This window comes from Scylla paramamosain, chromosome 32, assembly GCF_035594125.1.
Source record: "Scylla paramamosain isolate STU-SP2022 chromosome 32, ASM3559412v1, whole genome shotgun sequence".
In the NCBI taxonomy this organism is placed as follows: Eukaryota; Metazoa; Arthropoda; class Malacostraca; order Decapoda; family Portunidae; genus Scylla; species Scylla paramamosain.
In genome coordinates, this window is record NC_087182.1 from 8560527 (window position 1) to 8580454 (window position 19928).

The 19928-nt window shown below is 41.5% G+C and overlaps 1 long non-coding RNA gene and 1 other non-coding gene across 2 annotated transcripts in view; both read right to left on the minus strand.

The window, feature by feature from the left end:
• Positions 1-426: 426 nt before the first annotated feature.
• Positions 427-19928, minus strand: part of LOC135088903 (uncharacterized) — a 60173-nt gene continuing 40671 nt past the window's right edge. The window contains exons 2-3 of the long non-coding RNA XR_010261164.1: positions 14114-14198; positions 427-652 (exon numbers count right to left, since the gene is read on the minus strand). This is a non-coding gene — a long non-coding RNA (uncharacterized LOC135088903). The remainder of the gene's footprint in view (positions 653-14113; positions 14199-19928) is intronic.
• On the minus strand, positions 19060-19143 carry Trnal-cag (transfer RNA leucine (anticodon CAG)). The gene has a single exon. It is a non-coding gene; the product is annotated as a tRNA-Leu (tRNA).

Here is a 19928-nt window from a genome sequence, read left to right on the forward strand (position 1 = left end):
TCTCGCCCACCTTTCATCTCATAACCGCCTTAGTCCCCGTGACTCTCTCAGGGATGTAGCGCCACTACTCGGCCTCTGTGTGTGTTGTGATGCTGCCTCGCACGCAAACACACACACACACACACACACATGTAACTGTATGTATCGCGCTTGGATCTCTCGCAACAAATAAATAGATACAGTTCAGTCCCCCTATTGAAACAATCATCCGTGCGAAGAGAATAAAACAGAGACAAGCTCTTCCTCCAAGCTAAGTCCCTTTTCTTCCTCCCTCTCTCCCTCCCTCCCTGGCCTCGGTCTCAGCAGTGACCAGGACAACAAGGCGGCAGCCAGCTCGAGCGGCTCATCCCTAGAAATCCCCCAGACATTGTCCTTAGGCGGGGCTCGGGACGCCTCTTCTTGCTGTTGTGCCGCCGTGAGCGTGGAATTACAACGCGCAGCCAGAAATGATCTCTCTCTCTCTCTCTCTCAACTTACTGAAAGTGACGCCGCGGTCCCTGAAGTTCTGCGCGATGGTTTTGAGGGAGACCTTGAGTGAGTCCTTGTCCCTCCGGAAGCAGGAGTGGCAGGCGAGGCAGAGCGGGCAGAAGAGCCCCATCCAGGCCGTGCAGAACCAGGTGGTGAAGAAGGGCGCGTGGAACACCTCCCTCTGCTGCAGGAACCAAGGGGAGGCAAGTGTTAGCGTTGGGTTATGGGCTTACGTGAGGGGTGGCGACTGTTCAGGGGACTGGTGGTACTGTAAAGGGGATGTGGGTGGTGGTGGTGGTGGTGGTGGTGGTGGTGAAGACGGAAAAGGAGGAGGAGGAGGAGGAGGAGGAGGAGGAGAACAACAACAAAAACAACAACAACAACAACAAAAACAAAAGCAAGGGGGAGGAGGAGGAGGAGGAGAAGGAGGTCAAGGACGACGACGGTGACAAGGACAAGAATGGAAATGAAGGGACGAAGAAAACGGAGGCAAGGTGGTGATCTTAGTATACGTTGTGGGTTTAGTAATTTTTTAGATGACAAGAGGGACACTGAAGGAGCAGACCTGTTGAAAAGCTACGCAATGAAGGCACACAGGAGCGAGATGTAGACATGCAATAATTTTCGATCGGTTCATTACACATTCGCGTTCAAAAGCAGAATCTCGAATCCCAAACATTTGCTTTATCAAGCACACCAGCGCCAGAAACTCCTCGCCTTGTTGTATCATCAAAATAGTCTAATATAGCAATTGCATTTTTTTTTCTATGTGGTTAAGCTCATCACTGCGAAGGCACAAGTCATTTTTCCCCAGCAAGCAAAGTGTAGTGGTGACGAGATCACTTTGCTGAATGAAGCGTTCCAGCACATAGAAAGTAGAGTTCCACCTAGTCTCTTCGTCTTAAATTAGTTTCTTGACAGGAACACCGTGCTGTAGGTGAAGCTGGCTCAGTTTGTCAGAGGTTTTGACACTATGGTGGAAAAAGACAACAATTTGTTTTACTTTATCTTTTGTTATTTGCATTTCTCTTACATTTTTCAATAAATCCTGTACAACTAAATTTAGTGCATAAGCAAAGCATGGAAGATGACGCAAATTCATGATGTTCTTTATTGCTGAACTCATACTGGCAGCATTGTCAGTAACAACACAATTCTTGTCTAGAATTTCCCATTTACTGCATACATGTGTCAGTTCCTCTGCTATATTCTGTGCTTCATGAATTTTTGTCATTCTGACTGTTTCCAATACAACAGATCTAAGATTAAAATCATGAGAAATGAAGTGTGCTGTGACAGTGACAAAACCTTTTGTTTGCCTGCATGTCCAGATGTCTGTGGTCAATGCAATCAATGTCTTTAGCTTTTTCAAGTTCTTTACGGACTTTCTGTACTTCTTGTTCATAAAGAAATGGTAAATTAGTTCTCGTCAACACTCTGCGACTGACTAGGCATCTCATGCCAAGGATTTAGACCATGAACGAAACTTTTAAATCCTTTTATCTTCAGTTATAGATAGTGGCTGAAGATCTTGAACAATCGTTTTCATTAAAAGGTGATCAAGTTCCTTCTTCTTAGCAGAGTAATTTTTGTAGAACAGAGTCCTGTCAATCGTTCGATATAAAGTAGGCTGCACCGTGGCTGATGATGCTCCTGCTGGTCTCTGACTCCCAGCCATATCTGGCACAGACTCTTCCCGCATCTCCACGTATTCTAATGGATGTTTCGTGGGGAAATGCTTAATCATACTTTAAATATTTCCATCATACTTAAGTGTGTCCTTGCACACTAAGCACACAGTAGCGTCAGGCATTATTTAGTCCATGTAGGTCCAGACTGGAGCTTTCCAGGCTCGTTTTGAGGCCATGTCTGGTGTCGCACTGTTACAGTACAATGGTAAATAGCTATTTCTGCGAGACACACTCGTCTTTCCTCCTATTTCTTAAAAACTGTATGAATATTTTTGGAACGCCCTTATACTTTTTCTATGACACGAAAAGTTACTCTTCTATAAGGAAAAATTTGTAATTTAAATTAATATATAAACATGGTCCAGTGCGTCACATCTTCCTTCTCTGAAGCAGTGGTGCCGTTTTCCCGTAGCTGGTAGTGACGTAAAATTTCCGCCGTTTTCTATTGATGTGAAAACTGAAGAGAACGGGATCAAGTACGACAGGTAGCCAGACACTTCTGTAATTTGACTATGCATGCAGAAACATTTTGTATAATTACATAAAATGAATTGTTTCAGCCTTCCTTGCATTTCAGAAATTTCAAAATATACACTGTGGCATATTTACCTTGGCAGTTGCAGTCGGAATGATGTAGTGAACAACTAGCTGTCATCTAACTGACTGTCTTCAACCTTCGTGTCCGCCACGATGTAGCTTCTGTTGCGGTCTTTTATCGCTCTTTTCACTCTGCTCTTAGGAATGAGCTAACTGCATGTCTCTCCCTCGCCTTGCAGCAGATTGCTCACTTGTGTGGAATGAACGGTTAGCAGTTACTCTTTAAACGCGTTTCCGGCCACAGTTTTCGATAATATTTTCTACTGAGTTTCATTACCTTAATTTTCTTCATCACTGCCTTCTAAACCTGATGCAAAAAAGAGATGACGAAGATAATGATGTAGTCCGTCACTGTGTGATTAATTGTCACCATCATTTTGTTCGTTTTCATCGCCATCATGTATGGACACATCATGGGTTTGCACGTAAGTGTTAGCATTATCATTTTCTTTATTTTCTTCAGAATCACTTTCTTCATGACTTACTTCGCTTTCACTATCACTGGTGAGTACAACGTCGCTTTCCATATCATCACTTTCACTTGTTTCATTTTCTTCAGGAAAGTCACCTCAACCTAATGCATAAGAAAGGTAAGGATACTGAGTATTACTTGCTTCTGCCAATACTTGTGAATAATTTCCTTCATTACTTCCTTTATTTTCATCGTCACTAGCAAATAGATCCTCGCCTTCATTATCCACATTTGCATTCTCACTGTATTCGATTTCTTCATCACTGTCTAATAAACGTAATGCCCAAAAAAGATGACGAGGATAATAATTGTTGTCGTCACTCATTTTTTTTTCCTTGGTCTTTTACAAAAGCAGTAGATCTTTTAGAATTATATCATATGACAGTCAGTTCAGCAGAAGACCATTTTTTTTTGGTTCAGGATACGTTCCCCATCCCGTGCACAAACGTCCTCGCTAGATAAAGTAAGAAGAACTGCTAGAAGTGTTAATCAACTCCCGCGATGAGGCCATAACATGAGCCCTGATACAACAAGTGTTAATTAATTCCCGTGATGAGGCCATGGTATCAGCGCTGATATAATATGTCACCAGGCACATTAAAAACATGTTGGCAAAGGCTTTTCAGCACATTTCCCACAGCGTAACTACACTCTTGTTCTTCTTGTTTTTGCCCTAAGTAATTCATTTCATACCCACTTTGTGTATTCATGGAATGTTATAGTGCAGGATCATCTGTTACCAGCACGAAAAAAAAAAAAAGAGGTACGATATTTGTCGTTTGTCTCCGACTTCCGTTCCCAGGCCTTATCTCTGATGACATCACTATCGCTTCTAGACATGGCGCATTTTCTACATATGGTACAGAGAGAGAGAGAGAGAGAGAGAGAGAGAGAGAGAGAGAGAGAGAGAGAGAGAGAGAGAGAGAGAGAGAGAGAGAGAGAGAGAGAGAGAGAGAGAGAGAGAGAAACCGCCACTTGTGCACTTTTAACTAAAGGTGTGATACAACGTCTCTGTCCATCTATCCATGTGATGCTGAGAGCTTGTAAGTCAACGACAATGTGTTTCCAATACTTCTGGTCTAAATGTAGAATAAAGTAGCAATTATACGCAGATTTAAGAAAAAAGGCATATGTAAAACAAAGTTTTGAGGAAATTTTGCCATATGGGAAAAAAAAACATTATATATATAATATATATATATATATATATATATATATATATATATATATATATATATATATATATATATATATATATATATATATATATATATATATATATATATATATATATATATTCATTATCAAAACGAAATAAATTAGTTTACCAAAAAAAACATGATTAGTGTGGAGAAAGGTATAAGTACAGTAAATAAAGTGATCACCCGCCAACATGAACAATACTGCATGATTAGTGTGTACAAAGCTATATGTACAGTAAATAAAGTGATCACCCGCCAACATGAACAATACTGCATGATTAGTGTGTAGAAAGCTATATGTACAGTAAATAAAGTGATCACCCACCAACATGAACAATACTGCATGATCAGATTTAGTTGCAGACACACAATAACATTTCTAAACTAGGTTCAGATGTTCTACAGTCACCTTGCTGAAGTGAAATCTCACTCAAAGCCATTAATGATTAACAGTATTCATATGGAGGCAACTTCTCTGTTTTCGCTTTATGATTAGTTTAGAGAATAGCCGTTCAACATCAGCATTGGAAGTTGGAAGCGACAGGACATTAAGCGCAAATGTAACAAAGGTCCGGTACTGGATATTTCCCATGGCGTCTGTAATTGTCATAAGATGAACATAGAGTAGGCAAATATCATACTTTGGTCTTTAAGATGGTATGGGAATTTATAAAACTGAACAGTTCTCCACTCGTTATGAACAGCCTGTTTATCATACATATTGGTGATCCTTGGCAGTTCATCCATTAAGTCGCTGAGGGATGACATGTTTGCTCTGGCGGTGGGATCCATTACTTTCCTAGGATGCAAATATCGTGTCAGCATCCATAACTTATTATTTAAGTCGTCTTTTCTTGATTTCATGATATAGTACAATAAGAAAAGTCCTACATCTTAACCTGATGTCAGTCATCATATCTACATTATTCACATATTCTGGTGCCTGAAACAACGAGTGTAATTTTGCCCCAAGGTAAATTTGATGAACAGGTTTGTGTAGGCTGCCGTTTGCTGGGTTGATATCATATAAGGGAACTTTACAAAGTAAATGCTCCTGACAAATGGAATGTACCAAAAACCGATACAGGCTAGACATTTTGTCATGAATCAAATGAAGTGTTGGGCCTTTATTCTGGAACACTAAGTTAAAATTATTTACATGTGGCAAAATGTAATTCAAGAAATGTAGATAGCAGACAATTGCTTGATCCTCTAGTGCCTTCCTAATGTTTTCAACAGCCAGCAACCTACAATCATAAACCTCACTCTGAAAATACAACCTTGGGGCGCTCCACTGCTCCAAAACCCTTGCCACAGCCTCATGTAATGATAACCACCTTGTTGCACTACCATGTAGTATTTTATGCGGATTTAAATTGCAGAAACCCTGGAATTCCAGAAACTCAGATTTCCTCTTTCCGCTATGTGCAAAATAATTATATATGTTTCGTGGCAATTCCTCGCATGCACGAGGCAAGGTTTTAGCTGCTTCACTAGCACACAAATGGATGCTGTGGAAGACACATCTAAAGACAGTAATGCCAGGACATTCTTCTCTCAGTCTGCTGGTGACGCTGTTGTAGTTACCCATCACATTTGATGCACCGTCTGATGCGAAACCAGTCAGATTGTCTAATGGGATATTATCAAGTAGCAGACACTGTTTTGTTATGTTAAACAGACCTTGACCAGTTGAACCGTTGGCACCATTATATACATCCACAAGGTCCAACATAGCAATTTTGATACCACTTTCTTCTTCATCAAAATATTTTGTCATAATTGCCAAAGATTTTGTTTCACTACAGTCTGTGCTTTCATCAACAATAATACTGAATTTACACTTCCTAAGTTTCTCAGCCAAACATTCATTGGAGAATTTACCTAACTTGTTTACAATATTTGTGCACTTCATTCTTTTCATGGACATTTCAGCAGCAATTTTTGAGTCTGGGAACATTCGTTTGTTTAAGTCTATGAGGTGATCACAAATGATGAACGGTAGATTATGTTCTGCTAGGAATACTGACAAAAGTATTGTTGCGTAAGTAACACCACCTGTCACACCACCTGTCACAAGGGAAGGTGCATGATAGTCGTGATCTTCAATGTGGAAGTTCTGTTGGTCATTTTGAGATGTGCCTGGTTGGGGAGACTGACCGTTATTTCTTGGTATGGTCTGCCGCCTTTCTTCTAAGTTTGTATGCTGTCTTGATTTACAGTGACGCTTGAGGCAAGTAATTTCTGCTGTCAAATATTTGTGACACGCTCGACAGTACGCCCGTTTCTTGTCTCCTTCAACTCTCGCCAGCCATGCTTTGAACAAATCGTTTGACAACCACTTTTCTTGGAAACTATGACGTGTAGCCATGGTGATAACTGTTGTAAAAATACTTTCAGTTACATCAAAGTACGTTTACTGGATAGCATACAAGATAAATACATTTCAGATAAGTGTACGTTTGCATCCTCACTTCGTTTTCTATCTTGAGAGAAAGTAACAAACAAAATTAAGGGTAACTTAATAATACGTATTTGCACTGTCAGAAGAGTGAAACAACGACAATGTTAATATATTAGCTGTAATACAGAGTAACACTCACATGATATAAGATGCAGTACGTGTTGGTAATAGATGTGGCACCTCAAAATGCTTCACGCTGCAGGAATTCCACGTAAACCCAAAGAAGTCTGGGTCTCTTCTGACAGTTTCAGCAGGCAAATATCACTGACAGCCTCTGGTTGTCTAACAGTGACAGATAATGCGTTAAGTCCGCAACCAAAAAAAGGGTACGGATTGAATTGTTAAGTTTCATAATATTATTCTTAATACAGTATTTGTTTCATTCATAAAATTGGTGAAAACAGCATTCCGGAAATATTTCCGCTGGTCACGTGACTTCCGTAGGGTGACGTGTCTGTATGTTTAGCAGACGAATTTCCGTCAAACAGCAGCACTACTCTGAAGACCTTTACTCAACTGAGGTCAGAATGAGCTTTCATATATATATATATATATATATATATATATATATATATATATATATATATATATATATATATACATAATGTATATTATGTAGGAAGGACACTGGCCAAGGGCAACAAAATCCAATAAAAAAAAAGTCATTCAAATGCCAGTCCCATAAAAGGGTCAAAACAGTGGTAAAAAATTCATGAGTAAGTGTCTTGAAACCTCCCTCTTGAAGGAATTCAAGTCATAGGGTGGAAATACAGAAGCAGGCAGGGAGTTCCAGAGTTTACCAGAGAAAGGGATGAATGACTGAGAGTACTGGTTAACTCTTGCGTTAGAGAGGTGGACAGAATAGGGGTGAGAGAAAGAAGAAAGTCTTGTGCAGCGAGGCCGCGGGAGGAGGGGAGGCATGTAGTTAGCAAGATCAGAAGAGCAGTTGGGATGAAAATAGCGGTAGAAGACAGCTAGATATGCAACATTGCGGCGGTGAGAGAGAGGCTGAAGACAGTCAGTTATAGAGGAGTTGATGAGACGAGAAGCTTTTGATTCCACCCTGTCTAGAAGAGCAGTATGAGTGGAACCCCCCCCCCCCAGACATGTGAAGCATACTCCATACATGGACGGATAAGGCCCTTGTACAGAATTAGCAGCTGGGGGGTGAGAAAAACTGGCGGAGACGTCTCAGAACACCTAACTTCATAGAAGCTGTTTTACCTAGAGATGAGATGTGAAGTTTCCAGTTCAGATTATAAGTAAAGGACAGACCGAGGATGTTCAGTGTTTTTTTTTTCTCTCTCTCTTTCTCTCTCCTCGAGCTTCTCATTGGAGGTTCGCTTCCCTCAAATTTTCCTCCGGCAGAAGTTTCCCTCCGAGGCTGGTGAAGTATGCGTTCTGAGTGACTTCCAGTTCTTTATTCAGTTTCGGGCTTCCTCATGACGGCACACCAAGCCGAGCCTGCTGAGTGACTCTGACAACACCCTGTCCAGGCGTGGTAATGGTCTGCACATGAACCTTAAAAACACTCTAAATCATCACCTTCACTCGCCCTTAAACACACACACACACACAAACACACACACACACACACACACACACACACACACACACACGCACACGCACACGTACACGCACACGCACACACACACACACACATTTTTTATACAATATTTTTATTTGAGTGCCTTCTTGGCGTGCAGGTGTGGACGTGGAGGGGTGATGAAGGAGGAGGAGGAGAAGGGAGGAGAGCAATAACAACAACAACAACAACAACAAAAACAACAACAAAGAAAATGACTACATTACTTACAAAATCCTGTCTTTACAAACTTACAAACCAGTACACTGCTTCTCCATCTTATCCTGTGTTCCTGTGTGTGTGTGCGCTTACATAAGCGCGAAAAACAAAAACGTAGCACCCTCATTACAACATTAACCTTCACACGCCTCAACATCACCTAATCACCAACCCGTGTGACCCTCGTGGACTGGAGGTGCTGGCGGCGCGTGAGTGTGGCCAGCAGTAGTATTTACCTTAGTCCTTGAGCGCCCTGCGGAGATGTCACGGACTCTCGGTTGTGGTTCCTGGAGGACAACCTACACACCGTGGGGTTTGGGTACGAAGGGGTTGACCAGGGGGACGAAGAGGTGAGATCGCATGGTGGCGTGGGGATGTAAACACAGCGATGCGCACTGGCCAGGGATCATTCACGGCATTTAAAGCTTCCACATGCCGCAAAATTTCTCGTCAACTTAATTTTCTTTCGTTTGCCTTCGATGTGTTCAGGTTTTCTTAGGTGTTTACTATGTCGTGTTTCAGAAAAAAAAAACTTTAGTTTAGTCAGGAAGCAACAGCCACACCTACGCTGGCAGCAGTGCCCACGTCCACGGTGCTCACAACAGAGTGGCTGGCGGCGGGAGTGTAAAGGGCAGTGGGGCAGCTGAATCTCTCCCAGCCGGGGCTTATTAATAATGAAGACTCAAGGTTATTCTGGAAAGAGAACACCTTGACGCGAGCTGCACCCATCCCCAGAGTACACAGCGAACCATTCATCTTGGCGTGTGAGGATGTGTGCTTAATTCTTCACCTTGTATGAGTGCGCCTTCAATGTTTTCATCCCCAGAATACACAGCCAGCTTTTGAAGGTAGCTTTGGAGGTTTTCAGAGGGCGCACGTGAGGATAAGCGCTCATTCCTTCACACAAGACAATGTACGAGTGCACCTCCCGGAAGTCAGTGATTTATGTAATATCTCAAGGCTTCAGAATATACGGACAGCGATTTACGTTAGCTTTTGAGGTTTTCAGAGAGGACTGGCACTTAATACTTCACAACAGACGAGACTTTCCGAAGGCCAGTGATTTATGTAGTGTTTCAAGGCTTCAGAACAGACCGAGAGCCATTCATGTAAGCTTTTCACGTTTACAGGAAGTATATGATATGATAAGCGCTCAGTCCTTCACATAAGACAGTTTATTAAGGCATCTCCCAAAAGCCAAAGATTCATGTAATGCTTCAAGGCTTCAGAAGGAACACTCGCTTCACAAAGGTATCGGTGCATATTCTATAATAAACATTTCGAGACCAGTGACGATACGTATTGGGAAAGGAGTGCTGAGATGCCAGCCATCATGTATAGGTAGAGATGTATTTCGACAGTCTCATTCCACACGTTTCGAATCACTATATAGAAGTACCCATACACTGATCCTTTCCATCTTGGCTGCGTAATCTAAATACTATACTACGGTCAATTTAAAAGTGTCGATCATGCCGTGCACCGATAGTCTTTGGAGCGAGTGTGTGAGTGATTTGTCCCCCATTCCTTTATACTACAATTTATGAGGAGGACATCAGGAAGCAGAACGCTCATGCAATATTTTGAGGTTTTTAGAAGGTACGATGCAATTCTCCTTACCATAATATTTTACAAACACTCCTGGAGAGACTGAGAACAAAAAGGATAAATTGATGAACGCAAATGATACTGTTGCTTCTTCTCAGAAAGTACAAAGCGTGTTTTGATGTTTTTGTAATCCTGCTTCCTATAATACAGTTTACACTCCTGGAAAGAGAAATCATAAAGAGGATAATATGATGGACGGGAATGTTACTGATGACTGACTGCACCCGAGTTTTAGATCCATAACTGTAAGATCCTGATAACGCCACTTCTAGGTCAAGACACACACACACACACACCAAACACCACACACCACATGTGTAAGACAACGACGAGCTGCTGTGAATTAATAAAGAAATTTTACTGTTAAAGGTAAAAATCAGGCTATTTGTCAGGTGTGCAATTTTACTACAGCTCTCACTTTCGTGTCACCAACCCATGATTTGAAACGGCCTAAGCTTCTACACGAGCTGTTTTCTAAGGCCGCACAGATGATCAATTGGGCTCCCAAGGATGTTTTTCCTATTGATGGTACAGAATACTGGTTGAACTATCATTAGAATTACGACAACTCTCTTGAAAACCTCAATAACTTCCACTAGGGCCTCATAGAAACTAATCAGGAAATGTCTGAATCAGGAAATGTTTGAAAATGTGACCCCTGTGTTGCTGCAAATGCTAAAATGCTTCCAACTGTGTTTCGCATTAGTTAAGATCGAAGCTTCAAACCGACGCTCCAAGTTTACGTTAGACTTTCCCGTTGAAGCAGTGACAGTTCTCTCCTACAGTCCACTCTGGTTACTTGCCAAGTGAAGCCTTAACTCTGACTGCTACAACTTTTTCTCAGCTTATTACAGTCTGGCATAAGTTTAGACACCGATTTTAAAGACAAGACTCGCATGAAAAAGGTACCATTGAATATCTAGTAAGGCTTTCTAGTATCTGTAGCTTAATTTTTGATGAGTAAAACTTCCTAGTGAAAATAAATGTACAACTCCTACAGATGTCAGAGGATTAAGACGATAAGGGCTTCCTGAATTGTACACTACAAGCCCTTTACATTTGAAAGCATGTGGCAGGAACAAACTCATTCGGGCTTCACCGTCACATCCTGAATATCCTCGTATTAATTCATCTTTACGAAACTTCTCCACGTACTCATTAAAACTTGATCAGGTAATTAGCAGAAGAGGGTGTGCGCTACGTGGCCTTGAATTGGAAACAACGTCCAAGGTTTTGTTACGACACGCAATGGAAACGATACACGCCACATATAGAGATAGATATAGATAAACAAATAGAAAGACAGATAGATAGAAAGACATAGGTAGACATAGATAGATAGATAGGCTGATATAGATAGATAGATAGATCTCGATAAACAGACCAACACATACGCAGAAAAAAAAGATAGATAAGCAGAATAATTATATAAAATAAATAGAAAGTGATAGAAAAATACTTACTAATATTCTCTTGACAAAGACGTGAAAGCTTTAACATCACATAACCTTTTAAAACGTGATAAATATTACATTCATGACCAAACACAATATACACTTCACCTCCATTAATCCGAGAGAGAGAGAGAGAGAGAGAGAGAGAGAGAGAGAGAGAGAGAGAGAGAGAGAGAGAGAGAGAGAGAGAGAGAGAGACCAAACTGGCAATGGTGTTGAAAGCAAATATGGGATACGGTAACCATGAAACAGTGAGCCGCGGCCCTCAGGACCAGCCGTGACCCGCCCCTACACCACTCAGTAAATCGATAAGCCTCATTAAGACGACGAGGAGGAGGCGGAGTCAGTACCCGTCGTCCCCTTTCAATCGTCCTCTCCATTGTCAATTCCGAGATCTCTTATCTTGGAGTTAGTGAGACTCGGAAGTGTTTTATCCCCGTAATAAGAACGTAAGGGAAGGTGCAAGGGGTCGCTAACTGGAAAGTCAACACGTGGCGGTCTCTTATTTTCACCCTCCGTCACAAGAACGTAAGAGAAGTTGCAAAAAGCCAGTGAGCCAACACGTGGTAGTTCAGGTGTAATGCATGTGTCCACTCAAACTAGGTGCACATATACATCACCGTGCCAGCAGCCATTCATACCCACCGCTACCAGCAACAGTAGTTATGGTCACCTGACTTGTTGCATTTCCCCGTAATGTGTATCCTGAACCGTAAGTCTTTTGATATGCTGACAAGTTCAAAAGAAGGGCTAGTCTACAAAATCAAGCCGTGTACCAAAGTAAGTCAGTATGTACTTGTAAATTTATGTGAGAAATATATAAATCTGATAACTGATTGATTCTTACTAGATCAGTGGACTTGGGATTGAAGGAAAACACTACGGAAAGAAATGCGGTGTGCTACTCGACTTCTGATCAAGGCTATACCATTAGATCACGCCTTTCTTTTCCTTTATTCTGTAGCTAGTTTCCTCTAATACTGCGGCTGTAAGTGTTGTACAGGTAAGGCAGGTGAATGGGATCAACCTAACTCTCTCCATGAAAGGCAACAGCAGAACGTTGGCGTAATACGTACTCTTGTTTCATCTTGTGTCTCCTTTCATTATCATATTCCACTTATTTTAGGAAAAGTAATGTAGCTAAAGAATCTCGTTAGGGCTTAAACATATATTCCTACTCGAAATTAAGTAATATTAACTTGAATACTTGAATACCCATCATTCCCATTCATAAATCTGTCTAATCTTCTCTTATTTACTTTTTTTTATTGTTCTAACTAATAACCTCGTAACAAAATGTATTCCAGCCTTGCCATCCAATTTAAGAACCAATATCCTCCTATCTCATTTTCAAATCTAGCTTAATCAGAGTTGAACCTGTTACTTCTCATCCAATCTGATATCTAGGCCAGTCATGTATGAAAAAAGTATTAATGCGATGGTACAGATTGATAAGGAAGTGTAAGTACAGTGCGGAGTGACAGGCTGAGAGGCGAGATGGGTTTGATGAAGGAGAGGAACAGACGGTAGGGGGTGATGGACGTGTTGTAAATCGTGAGGAGTGGAGGGTGGCAGGTGAGTGGCAGGCAGTGGGTGGTGAGGGTGGTGAGGGACGGGCATGAGTGTGTGTGTGTGGAGACGTGGGGACAGAGACGTGAGCTGCAAGTGGTTTGGAGTATCTGTGAAAGAGAAGGTGGTGGTTGGTAATGAGATGCACTGATGTATATTAGGGAGTTGTGAGTGAGGAGCAGGTGTTTGAATGGTAGAGGCGCTGCGGCTAAGAAGGAAGTGTTACGAGTGATGACTGGGAAGTGTGGCGGAGATGAGGTGGTTGTGTGTGATGTTTAAGTTCTTATATAAAATTCCGGGAACATTGCATCAACAAGATTTCCCTTCAAGTAACTCTTCCCAAAAATACGAGTCACTACCGTGTTAAGTTACGATCTCATGATAAACTAGGCAAGGAAAAGGTAAGATGAGGTGAAGTGAGGTAAGGTAAGGTAAGGTAAGGTAAGGTAAACTAAGGCGAGGTTAGATTTAGGTCAGGTTAGATTAGGTTACGTTAGATCGTTGGGCTAGGTTGACACATTAGGTGTTATTACATTAGGGGAACTTTATGATGTAGGGAATGATTTCAATTTACGTTTGCAGAGAGGAATCTTCATGTGTGGAATTTACTCAGAAGCGAGGTGGCTGTTAGAGAAGTGTTGAGTGACGAGGAGGGGGTGGAGCAGGTGGTGAGGAAAAATGGTGGATCATTATGAAGGAGAGAAGTGGTGAAGTGGCGGGTGAGTGGAGTGTGGGGTGGCAGTGGGGGGTGGGCGAGCAGGTGTTGCTTTCAGCATGTACACACCGTTTTGGTCGTCTGGGAGAGGAAGGCCTTGCTAAGACGAGCACACTTGGAGGGCTGACCATCACGGGGCTGTCCGCGGCCGAGGCTGTGGGACAAAAAGGAAAAGAATGTTGGACAACTTACTCGTATTTCTCAGTTTCTTTTTTTTTTTTTCTCACTCTCTTACATTTCCCCTTCACATTTTTTCCAGGAAGAAGCAGCGTTGCCAAACATGCACTCGCTTCTAATACTTTACCAGGCACTTTCTAAGTTTTCCTGGAGCAGAAAGTATCTTTTGTCACTGTGCCGAGAGGTATTCAGTGCTTTCCCTCCATTCATTCCACGCCCTCACCCTGGATTACATTTACTGCGGTACAAAGAAAGGATACGAAAAGAAACAGATAGATAGATAGATAGATAGATGGATGGATGGATATATAAATAGATAGATGATTCTTCTCTCTCTCTCTCTCTCTCTCTCTCTCTCTCTCTCTCTCTCAAGACCTACTTAACACAACACAAAGGGCACAAGACAAACAGCCTGGGACTGTCGTTACAAGCGCAGTCAGGCAGATGTATTACACAGGATGATGGCGTTATGCAAACCCACTCAAGTCCCCCGGGTCAAGATGAGGGGATCTTGACCACACACACACACACACACACACACACACACACACACACACACACACACACACACACACACAGTTCTCAGTATCGTCCTTATTACCTCTCCCAATCGTCTGCTAATCAGTCAATCAGGTATATTTCACGTGAGAATAGAAGACAGGGGAATAGTTAACATGTGGTAGTAACAGTAGTGATGTAGTAGTAATAGTAGTAGTAGTAGTAGTAGTAGTAGTAGTAGTAGTAGTAGTAGTAGTAGTAGTAGTAGTAGTAGTGTAACATCTTTAAGCTCTATGCACACACCAGTGAGTTTTGTAGATAATAGGCGTGAACTGACTGTGTTAACGGACAGTTCCTTTCCTTCCAGAGCTAACAACAAGGCTCCCCATCCCTCTATAATCAACACGAGACTCACAGATTATAACTGTTAATGCCCCTCTATAACTTAACTCCTACCTTGAGGCACTGAGGTGAGACTGCGAGTTTTTGAGGTTTGTGTTGTGGGTGGTGTTCAGTGACGTGATGAAAACTTTTTTTTTAATCTAATGATCCGCTTCATCAGAAAACCTGCCAGTTATCTACCTTCTTGATCAGCGTTACTGAGCCGGCATCTCTCCAAGGCTTATTTTACTTCCTCCCCCTATTATCTACATGTATGACTTATACCTGCATTATTATTATTATTATTATTATTATTATTATTATTATTATTATTATTATTATTATTATCATTATCATTATTATTATTATTATTATTATTAGCAGTAATAGTAGTAGTGATAGTAGTAGTAGTAGTAGTAATAGTAGTAGTAGTAGTAGTAGTAGTAGTAGTAGTAGTAGTAGTAGTGGTGGTGGTTTTAGTGGCAGTAGTAGCAGCAGTAGTAGTAGTAGTAATAGTAGTAGTAGTAGTAGTAGTAGTAGTAGTAGTAGTAGTAGTAGTAGTAGTAGTAGTGGCATAGTAGTAGTAGTAGAAGTTAATGTTCTTGTTGTTGTTGCTGTAGGTGACTGAAGAGGCAGTTACTACCATTACTAAACAAATATTAACAACAAATATTACTTCAAACAAATATTACGACCACCACCACCACCACCACCACATATCACAGGCTCATGAAAGGGGAGAGTGACTGACAACCGCCAGGGAATATGAGGTCGCGTCTTTCCTTCCCCTGAGATGCTTCCTGTCACAAACTCATTAACCAATCCTGTCGCGGATGGAAGATTGCGTGGCTGTCTCGCGTGGAGGGAGGGAGGCAGGTGGATGGCACAGGTGGAGATTGACTTGGTGACATTATTCGTCACTATCACCATCAGGGAGGCGTGTGGCGGGCAGGGCGTCTGTGAAGAATTACTGCTACTTGTTTAGGTATCTGTCTTTCACGAGTGTGCGTCACGCAGTAATGAAAACGTTACTGTTGCTCGTGATGCTTGATGTAATTTCTTTCCTATGACACAAGAGCAGTCACTTGAACCAGTAATTCTAAACACTGGTCAACATTTCCATGTAGGTGATGACGTCTGACAGCTGCGCCCTTCTGCTTCACAATGCAACCACTAGCTACGTGAATGTCATTTGTATCCTACACACACACCACACGTGGATTAAAGACGCTTCCATGAAAAACACTAATGAAAACACAGGCACACACACACACACACACACACACACACACACACACACACACACACACACACACACACACACACACACACACACACACACTTATAACACCAAACGCCACACCTTCGTCTCGCCAGACACATTCTCGAGGGCCATCACCACTAATGCACCAAGACCACACTAACTGAGTTTCTTAAGTTGCATGAAGAACGACTATCGCTTACTCCCTGACAAAGCGGAGCTCTCAGACGAATGGGCTTGATGCAGGCACCTGCGACACACACTGTGCTTACTGTGTGTGTGTGTGTGTGTGTGTGTGTGTGTGTGTTTTCTATTATACGAACGTTACCTGCCACATCAATCTTCAAGCATACATTTCCTTCCTAGCGTCTTTTATTGGTAATATAGGGGAGGTTTCTTGGATGCTGAGCCGTGGTGTTGTCAAGGGCGGAGGCAGCGGCACAAAATTTCACGTTAATTAATTTTCACGTTAATTTCACGGCAGGTATTAACCATTATCGAGTTTCAGCTGCGCGTCGGGGGCTGACTGCTCATTCTCGTCATCATCATTTGCCTTTCTTGGGTTTTTTTTCCTCTTGAAGTGAATCCGTGACGTGATGAGGAACGCTCCAGTCTTTAACTAACGCCGCTTCCACTTTTCTTGATCAGTTTTCTTTTTATATGCATGTTTCCTCTGCTAACTTTCACTCCTGTTACACGCCAAACTCTCCAAAAGACCAACGCTGACCACCCGGCACTCAGCAGCTCTCAGCACTCTTCACTGTTCTCTGTCACTAAAGAACTTCCCTTCCCTCTTCCCTCACCAGCAGTTTCAAGTAACTCACAACGCTTGAAATATCCATAAAGAGAGAGAGAGAGAGAGAGAGAGAGAGAGAGAGAGAGAGAGAGAGAGAGAGAGAGAGAGAGAGAGAGAGAGAGAGAGAGAGTGTGTTGAAAAGGAAATGGATGCATGAGAAACTTCAAATATACTGCAGGAGTGAATGATAGTGTGTGTGTGTGTGTGTGTGTGTGTGTGTGTGTGTGTTACAATTTGTAGAAGGGTTTCCACGTATGTCAATGTGGCTGAGAGAGAAGGTAAGGAATGTAAAGAGGAAGAGGAGGAAGAGGAAGAGGAGGGGGAGGAGGAGAAGGAGGAAGATATAGTTAAATGGCATACCGCTGACGTAATTAATAGAGGAACAATAGGAAGGAAAGTTACGAGAAAGCACTGTGTAACATTAATGACTTATAGTATTAGTAGTAGTAGTAGTACTAGTAGTAGTAGTAGTAGTAGTAGTAGTAGTAGTAGTAGTAGTAGTAGTAGTAGTGAACATAGTAATAATAGTAGATGTACATAAATGGAAAAGAAAGTAATACCATCACCAATAAGCATTACCACTACTACCACCATCACCACCACCACCACCACCACCACCAGCAGCATCATTAAGAGGAACACACACAGACAGAACTATCAGGGAATATGAGATCACGTCTTTCCTTCCCCTGAGATGCTTCCTGTCACAAGCTCATTAATCAATCCTGGCGAGGGCGGATAGGTTGCGTGGCTGTCTCTCGCGTGGAAGGAGGGAGATGGGTGGATGGCACAGGTGGAGATTGACTTGGTGACATTATTAATCATTATCACCATCAGGGCGACGAGTGGCGAGCAGGGCGTCTGTTCATCAGAATAAGGACCATAATCTGATACACTTCTGCGCGGCACGTCCACTACTTTCAAAAGCTCCTGTTGAAGCTGTACATGTTTTTTAGTGTTTTTTTTCTTGTTATGGTTCTAGTGAAAGATTAATAAGATTTCTACATTAAGAACATAAGAACATAATAAATAAGAGAAAAAAACATGTACAGCGACCAGGTTTACACGTGGCAGTCCCTGTATGAAATATACTTACCTATTTCCATCTATCATCCCCATCCATAAACCTGTCTAATATTCACTTAAAGCTCCTTAATGTCTTAGAACTAACAACATGATTACTGAGTTCGTTCCACTCATCCACCACTCTATTCGAGAACCAGTTTCTTCCTATTTCCTTCCTAAACCTAAATTTTTCAAGCTTGAACACATTATTTCTTGTTCTATCCTGGTTGCTGATCCTAAGAATTTTGTTTACAACCCCTTTGTTATAACCCTTATACCACTTAAAGACTCCTATCAGGTCTCCTCTTAACCTACGTCTCTCTAAAGAATGTAGATTTAACAGCTTCAACCTCGCCTCGTAAGGAATACTCCTCATCCCCCTGTATTCTTTTAGTCATCCTCCTCTGTACTGATTCTAATGGACCTATATCTTTCCTGTAATGTGGGGACCAGAACTGTACAGCGTAGTCGAGATGAGATCTGACCAGTGCCAAGTATAACTTTAATATTACTTCCGGCCTCCTACTTTTAACACTCCTAAAAGTGAATCCTAGTACCCTATTTCCCCTGTTTCTGGCCTCTATGCATTGTTTTCCTAGACGGAGTTAAAAGCTAACTATAACTCCTAAATCTTTCTCGTACCATGTACCTACCAGAGTTTCGTTGTTTAATGTGTACCTACTGTGAAACTGATGCTTATGGCACCCCGCTGGTTACGTCAGTCCAGTTGGATGATTTTTCATTTATTACTACTCATTGTTTACGGTTGTCTCGTCACTTTTCTACCCATCTCAGCACGCCGCCTTGACACAAAGCATTTTAGATTTATAAAGGTATTGTCAGGAGTGGGATATGAACCCACGCCCGGAAGACCGGACTGCGACCTGAACGCAGCGCCTTGGACCGCTCGGCCATCCTGACTGCGGGAGATAAATGTTGGAATGCCAACAATATCTGGTGTCCCCAGGCGGTCACCCATCCAAGTACTAGCCGGATCCAACGTTGCTTAACTTCGCTGATCGGACGAGAAGCGGTGTGGTCGTTTAAAAGGAGAAACAGTCTGGAGATCCTGGCTGCTCAGATTTGTAGGCTTTGAAAATAGTCGTGGTGAGAGAACACAGGCCTATTGAGTCACGCTATAAGTCTTGTGTCACTGGCTCGTATTGAAAACATTTCCACTTCTGATCTCAACAACCCCTAACACTCTCTGTTGGAAGTTACTGTGGATTTCAAGGGAGTTTTTAATGAAATAGTACATTATAATGCTTATATATATATATATATATATATATATATATATATATATATATATATATATATATATATATATATATATATATATATATATATATATATATATATATATATATATATATATATATATATATATATATATATATATATATATATATATATATATATATATATATATATATATTAAATGGCGTTTTTTTTTTATTTGTTAATATGTTAGTGTGGCTAGTGTTGCTGGTTTTGTTGGTGGTGGTGATGACGATGTGGATGATGATGATGATGATGATGATGTGACTATCCGTGAATTGCTGCTACATATTATTATTATTATTATTATAATCACCCTAAACACTACCTTCCCTCCAGTGCAAGAAGCCTGGAAATACAACACTCCTCATGGTAACAGAATCAATACTTCGACCTTGACTTGAAAACACTTGAACAAGGGAAGC